Source organism: Sphaeramia orbicularis, chromosome 2 (assembly GCF_902148855.1).
Source record: "Sphaeramia orbicularis chromosome 2, fSphaOr1.1, whole genome shotgun sequence".
Classification (NCBI taxonomy): Eukaryota; Metazoa; Chordata; class Actinopteri; order Kurtiformes; family Apogonidae; genus Sphaeramia; species Sphaeramia orbicularis.
In genome coordinates, this window is record NC_043958.1 from 25275573 (window position 1) to 25283944 (window position 8372).

The window sequence follows — 8372 nt, forward strand, 5'->3', positions numbered from 1 at the left end:
TGAAATAAAAAGTGGGCCAGACCAGTAAAATAACAGCATAAGAACCTGTAAAAAAAATGCCAACTCCAACTTTTTCATTTTGTTTTAGTGCAAATAAAATTTAATTATGAAATATATATACATTTACTAACTATCCATACAAAAATGATGTGAATGACTTGAAAAAAAAAAGAAATTTCTTGAGAAAAATAAGTGCAATTTCAACAATATTACACCTCAACTTACCATTTATACAAACATATTACGAATTGGATCCACAAAGGCACAAAATATTTAATAACAAGAAGAATAGTGTTACATTTTCACTGTCAAAATGTCAGGTTTTTCACATTTTATTGTTAACCCTTTCATGCATGAATTATGAGAACCTTAATCATTAACGCCCCCCCTCCCTCCCTGTTTTTAGTCCTCTTTAAGCATGAAAAAAAAAAAAAAAATGCGATTGACAGCTTTTTATGAACCTATTTTTCATGGAGTTACACAAATGTCCACTCAAATGGATACGATGCGTTTAATTTTTGAAGCCAAGAAATGTGTATTTACTGATATACTGTGAAAACTATGAAATCAAAAGTGGGCCAGACCAGTAAAATAACAGCATAAGAACCTGTAAAAAAAAAAATAATAAAAAAAAAAGCCAAGTCCAAATTTTTCACTTTGTTTTAGTGCAAATAAAATTTAATTATGAAATATATATACATTTACTAACTATCCATACAAAAATGATGTGAATGACTTGAAAAAAAAAAGAAATTTCTTGAGAAAAATAAGTGCAATTTCAACAATATTACACCTCAACTTACCATTTATACAAACATATTACGAATTGGATCCACAAAGGCACAAAATATTTAATAACAAGAAGAATAGTGTTACATTTTCACTGTCAAAATGTCAGGTTTTTCACATTTTATTGTTAAAGGGCAGTTTGTAAATGTTAGTATTTTCATCATTTAATGTAAGTTTTTACACTAAAACAAAGACAAAAATTTGGAGCTGTCATTATTTATAAGTGTAATGTAATATTATGTTTTTTGCATTTACCAACTATCCATACAAAAATTATGTGAATGACTTGAAAAAAAATGAAATTTCTTGAGAAAAATAAGTGCAATTTTAACAATATTACACCTCAACTTACCATTTATACAAACATATTACAAACTGGATCCACAAAGGCACAAAATATTTAATAACAAGAAGAATAGTGTTAAAATTTCACTTTCAAAATGTCAGGTTTTTCACATTTTATTGTTAAAGGACAGTTTGTAAATGTTAATATTTTCATCATTTAACCCTTTCATGCACGAATTATGAGAACCTTAATCAAATTTTTTTCCTGAGTGTTTTTATTCCTCTTTAGGCATGAAAAAAACATGCAATTTTCTTCAGAAAAATAAATAAAAAACAAATAAAATAAAAATAATTTTAAAAATTTAAAAAATATAGAAAAAAAAAAAGAAAAAAAAAAAAAAAAAATCTTATGAACCTATTTTTCATGAAGTTGCAAAAATGTCCCCTCAGCTGGACACCACACGTTTAATTTTTGACACACAGAAACATGTATTTTCTGATAAATTGTGTGAAAACTATGGGGAGGGCTTGTGATTCTGGGGGTTTATGCTCAGGAGAGATCTACATAATGTTACCAATTCATGTCAGAAAAGATATGTAGTGTCTTAAAACTTCAATAAAGATATGTTTCGGGAAAAAAAACTCAAAAAAACCCAAAAAGAACAACAAAATCCATGAATATACAAGAGAACAGCTGTAGAATAACTGTCCACTGGAGTGACCAGTGTGCATGAAAGGGTTAAAGGACAGTTTGTAAATGTTAATATTTTCATAATTTAATGTAAATTTTTACACTAAAAAAAAAAAGACAAAAATTTGGAGTTGTCATTATTTATAAGTGTAATACACTCTCAAAAACAGAGGTACCAGCTTGTACTTAAAAGGGTACAAATGCTTGTCGCTGGGGGTGTACTTTTTTGACAGACATTTCTGTACCATTTCAAAATGGTCCATTTTTGTACCTTAAATACTTTACATAGAAAGAAAACTCTCATATAGTTAATAATACCATGATGTTTAAAGTTTGAACCGGTGGCCTAATTGAGGAAAAAAAAAAAAAAACATAGGCAAGCTACGACATCAAGACATGGAAGTGTGAATGAAAACTTGATAAAACATTATGGCGATAATCTGAGGTTCTAATAAGCTAAATAATCTATTAGGCTATTATCATTGAGCTAACTGGGCTATTAAATTAAAACACAAATTATTATTACATATAATATAGAGTAATTACAGTATAATAATAATAATAATAATAATAATAATAATAACAATAATAATAATAATAATACATTTTATATATTGGCGCCTTTCTTGGCACTCAAGTACAGTAAAACAGTAAAACAGGAGAGTATAAAACAAGCAATAAAGCAGATTAAAAAATAAAAGGCAGGTTAAAAAAATTGGACAATGCAACTGATATATAATAAATAAGATGTCAAGCCTAATGTTTGAACTATAATTAGTCCTACTGTTCAGTTCTCCTAGCCTATTCTCATGGTCTACACCCATTTTTTAATGCTGCAGGGTACCTTATAGAAATACAAATTTGTACTTTTCATAACTTTGGACCCTTTTTCAGAGTCTAAAGGTGCAGTTCTGGCCTCCTAAAGACCAATATTGTACTTTTGAGAGAACATTCTTAAAAAATGTACTTACAGGTACTTAAATGTTCTGATCTCGTACCTCTATTTTTGAGTGTGTAATATTGTGTTTTTCGCATTAAACTAAGAAAATTTGGAGTCATTATTTATAGGTTATTATGCTATTATTTTAGTCGAGATTATGTTTTTCTGTATGTGAAACCTGAACAAAAACGAGTTCGACATCCTTGATTGTTAATATCTTAAGTGTCATTTTTGTGCTTTTCAAATTCATCCCACAGACCGGACCGGAACCTTTGTCGGGCCGGTTTTGGCCCCCGGGCCGCATGTTTGACACCCCTGCTCTAGGTCTTTAGGAATAAAAGTGAAATTACCTCCAGATGATGCCGAGCGGATGATAACATCTGATCCTGCAGAATCCATTCATAGAAGGCATGGCTTTTTAAAGCTGCGTGTACGACTATAGTTTCAACAACAATTTAGCAAATTTTAATTGAGGTATCCAGACATAATAACCAGACAGGCAGAAGGTCACGCATAGACAGACAGCGTGATGAAAATAGGAGCATTAATCCTTGTCTCCCATTAATCCACTGTGTCTGGGTATAATAGGCCTATCAGTGAAGCCTGCTGTGTGCTATTATTAGCCCAACAATAACTGAGCTGTGGGATTAATAGCCCAGGGTTTTCTTTATACACCTGTGCTATTATCCAGATGAAGAGTTTGTGTGTGTGTGTGCATTTGTTTTATTCATTAGTGTGATGAAAAAGTGGTGTGTGTGTGTGCATGAAAAAGAAACTCTGTGTGGCCCAGTGTGTGAAAGTATGGGAAAAATGAAACGAAACAGCAGGAGCCTGGAGAAAAAGGGTGCCGGACGTCTGATAAAGGATCTTATGAAGCTGCACTGCATGACACACACACACACACATGCACACAACATAACACAGTGAGACATGATACTGATAACAGCTGAGACAGATTTGACCCAGAGTAGGCATTAAGAAAGGAAACAGTTTGTTTTAGTTACTAAAAAGTGATGGGAACAAAGCATGTTGAGCTGCATTCTGTAATAAATTCCCATTATGTACTAAAAGTTCAAAATGTAATAAGAATGTCACGTCATCTTGTAATAAAGCCGCATTATGTAATAAACTGACGCATTTTGTAATAAACTACCTCATTGTACAGGGTGGGGAAGCAAAATGTACAATATTTTGAGGCAGGGATTGAAAGACAGTGTATGACCAATTAGTTTATTGAAAGTCATGAGAATTTATTTGCCACAAGAAAATGTACATAATAGAAAATGTTTTTATTCTATGTGTCCTCCTTCTTTCTCAATAACTGCCTTCACACGCTTCCTGAAACTTGCGCAAGTGTTCCTCAAATATTCAGGTGACAACTTCTCCCATTCTTCTTTAATAGTATCTTCCAGACTTTCTGGTAATAGTTTTGCTCATAGTCATTCTCTTCTTTCCATTATAAACAGTCTTTATGGACACTCCAACTATTTTTGAAATCTCCTTTGGTGTGACGAGTGCATTCAGCAAATCACACACTCTTTGACGTTTGCTTTCCTGATTACTCATATGGGCAAAAGTTTCTGAAAAGGTATGGATAATAGTGTTAGGTATGATTATGACATCAATATATGTTTGGTTTCAAAACAATTGACGTAGTGCCTGCTGAGAAAAAACAACTAAATGTTCATTGTAAATTTTGCTTCCCCACCCTGTATTACGTAGTAAATTTTTTCTCATTATTACAATTTGAGAAATTTACAAAATGCACTCGAAACATTTTTATTTTCAGGAAAATGTAATGTGCTAAATTAATCTTTAAACTACAGTATGTGGTTAAAGTTCTGATTCCATTACCTGTAGCTCCTGTGAGTAATTTCTTCTAAATTGCTCTGAAATTATATTAATTTGGATTGTTATTACATAATGAACCATGTTATTACTTTTTTTTTTTTTTTTTAAATTTTAATAAAAATGTGTCAAGTGCATTTTTTAATAAATTTCTCAAACTGTAATAACATACTACATAATGTGAAAAAATTTACTATATAATGCGTTGATGTAGTTTATTACAAAATGCGTCCGTTTATTACATAATGCAGCTTTATTACAAGATGACGTGACATTCTTATTACATTTGGAACTTTTATTACATAATGAGAATTTATTACAGAATGCGGCTCAACAGGCCCACTGCAGATCAGATTTAGCTGAATGTGGCCCCTGAACTAAAATGAGTTTGACACCCCTGCTTTAGAGGTTTTATTGGGTCATTACGGTAATTTCACTCACGCCTGTATTAGAAGCTGGAAAAGAAGTCGTTTTATCAGTATTTTAACATGTAGGGCAGGGGTGTCCAACTCCTTTTAGTTCAGGGGCCATATTCAGCTAAATTTGATGTGCAGTGGGCCGGACCAGAAAAATAATAACATAATAACCTAGAAATAATGACAACTCCAAACTTTTGTCTTTGTTTTAGTGTAAAAAACCCCATTAAATTATGAAAGTACTTAGTTTTATAAACTATCAAAAAAACCAAAAAAAAAAACTGAAAAAAACTGAAATTTAAATTAAAAAACATAAGAGAATTTAATGCAATTTTAACAACATTATTCCTCAACTTCTCATTTGTCCATGTGCATTATGGATCAGATCTACAAAGACACTAAACACTGAGGAACAGGAAGAAAAATTGCAAAAAATTGGGCTGAATTTTCTTTAGACATTTCAGGTTCATATTTGTTCAGGTTATTCACATTTTAGTGTTACAGGATAGGTTGTAAATGTAAATATTTTCATAATTTAATGTTATTTTTTGCACTAAAATAAAGAAAAAAAAATTAAGTTGTGAATTCTAAATTTTATTTTTTTTTTTTTTTGGCTTAATTGAAGATTTTTTTTTTAACTTAATTGAAGATTTTTTCTTTATTTTTTTTTTTGCTCAATTCAAGATTTTTTGCTAAGTTTGAGATTTTTTTTTTTTTTTTTTTGCTAGAATGATTGTTTTACTTAATTGAAAACATTTTTTTGGCTTAATTCAAGATTTTTTGCTAAGTTTGAGATTTTTTTTTTTGGCTAAATTGAAGATTGTTTTACTTAGTTTAAAAAACATCTTTTGGCTTAATTCAAGATTTTTTTCCTTAATTCAAGCAAATTTATTTTTTTTGCTTAATTCAATTCAAGACTGTGGAATTTTTGCACTTGGCAAAAACATCCCAGGGACTGAACTGGACCCTTTGGCGGGCCGGTTTTGACCCCCGGGCCGCATGTTCGACACCCCTGATGTAGGGAATTGTAAATGATTGCTAGATTTTGAAAGATCTGGGGAAAAAAAGAGCTCTGGAAAAATGGGCAAACGGACTCGCTCACAGCATCTATAATATGAAAGCCACATGGCCTCTGTGTGCAAGTGTATGTGTGTGTGTGTCTGGGGATTCACACAAAATACGGAAAAAAACTGACTCCTGCAGTTTGGTATATTTTGTATTTTTGGTCAAGGAACTGACTAGCGAAAACAGCAAGTTGATAGGACCAATGTTTTGGGAGATATTAGTAATTTTGGAATACAATAGCCTTACAATTACGTTGCTATACCCAGAACGCTTTGGCGGTGACTGCTGGACAAATGCGGTACAGCATGCACAAATACACAGCAGCATAAAAACTACCACATCTAGAACTCGTGGATCCCCACGTGTCAATGCACTAATATTTTCTAACATTTTAGTCGGTGAAAATAAGAAAAAAGTCTAGGCGGACCAATTTTAGGCTCAGGGTTTAAAGCAAATATGCGGACCAAATCCATCTGGCCAGTGGGATGAATTTGTGAAATGCAAAAATTACACTGAAGATAATAATTTTACTTCAGGTTCCACATACAGACCAAGTTAATCTCAACTGGGTCGGATCATTAAAATACTATCATAATAACCGTTAAATACTCACAACTCGAAATTTTTCTCTTTGTAAATACAAACATTTTTATGTCATTTTTCTGTATTTACACTAAAACAGACTATCATTTCACAAAAACGCAAACACAAATATCAAAATTTTGAAATGTCTGAAGTGCAAGTTTACCAATATTCTGCCTGTTATTAAATGTTTTGTGTATTTGTAGATCCACTGTGATCTGTACATGATAAAGTGAGACATAATATTGTTAAAATTGCTTTTAGTTTTCTTAAGAAATTTCAGTTTGTTCATATTATTTACATTGTTTTAACCCATAAGGACCCAGTGTGACCTTTATGGCACTTCCCAAAATAATTGTTCTATATATTTCACCTTTCTTAAGTCATTTATCACCATTTATTATAATATTAACCTCTGAATTTTACATTTTTCCAGTGAAGATCATCTATTTTCCTATGTTTAATTGACTGATCATGAAGATATTCCTTAAAGCTCAGAGTAAAGTCGATGGTTATTTTATCAAAAACAAATGAAACTGAAGAAAATGTGACTTTTTCCGTAAAATATAGCATTAACTGGACATAAATCAAGTGTTTCCATCCACTGTCATTGATCCAACTCCGTTGGTTTTACTGGTGAATCAATGTTGTAGAAGATGACAGCGTTTCCATGGTAACTACGGAGCCTCTGAACGTCCAAATGGGTCATATCTGATGACCATGAAAAGATGACAAACTGTATTTTGCACTAATTATTTACATGTATTAATAGGATTAGTGGATTAACACTGTAGATCAGTAGGTGCTTTTGGTTGACCGTGGATGTTTGGATCTTTATGGGTTAAAGTCATTTTGGTTCAGGGGCCATATTTAGCCCAATTTGATCTTAAGGTGGCCAAATCAGTAAAATAATGACTTAATAACCTATAAATAAAGACAAATCCAAGTTTTTCTTTTTGTTTTAGTACAAAAAAAACCCCCAATTAAATTATGAAAATATTTACATTTTACAAAAAAGATGTGAATAACTTGAAAAAACAGACATTTCGTTTGAAAAATTAGTGCAATTTTAACAAAATTACGCCTTGAATTATTATTTATACATGTACATTTACACACTGTTCCATAAACATTTGGTAACAGGCAGAATATTGTTAAAATTTTGGAGTTTGGAACCAAAATTTTAGCAATTTCTGCAATATTCCATCTCTTATTATTATTATTATTATTATTATTATTATTATTATTATTATTATTATTATTATTATTAACGCAACTACAGATCACAGTGGATCCATAAGTGCACAAAACATTTAGTAACAGGCAGAATATTGTTCAAATTGCACATTTCAAGTTGTTCATCTTTGTTTTTATTTGTGTATTTATTTGCATTTTATTGTGAAAGAATAGTCTTGTAAATGTAAATATTTTCATGTTATTTTTTTCATTTACATTTTTTCCACATAATTTTTCACAAAGAAAATTTGTCGTTGTCATTATTTATAGATTTATTGTGTTGTTATTTTTACTGTAGATCACATTGCTCTGTATGTGGAACCTGAACCAAAAGGATTTGGACAACCTGGACTGTTCAGGTTCATTTTTGCACTTTTCATCCTGCAGGGCCGGAATGGAGCCTTTGGCGGGCCAGATTTGGCCCCCGAGCCGCATGTTTGACACCTGTGGGTTAAAGGATAGTTGGTAGATGTAAGCATTTTCATGGGATAATTTTAAACTTTTCATTCTCAAACATAGA

At 31.4% G+C, this 8372-nt stretch overlaps 1 protein-coding gene across 1 annotated transcript in view; it reads right to left on the minus strand.

Moving 5' to 3' along the window:
- Positions 1–3240, minus strand: part of LOC115433185 (rho GTPase-activating protein 6) — a 300107-nt gene extending 296867 nt beyond the window's left edge. The window contains exon 1 of the mRNA XM_030154467.1: positions 3056–3240. The gene's annotated coding sequence lies outside the window, so the exon portion shown is untranslated. The remainder of the gene's footprint in view (positions 1–3055) is intronic.
- Between the last annotated feature and the right edge of the window lie 5132 nt (positions 3241–8372).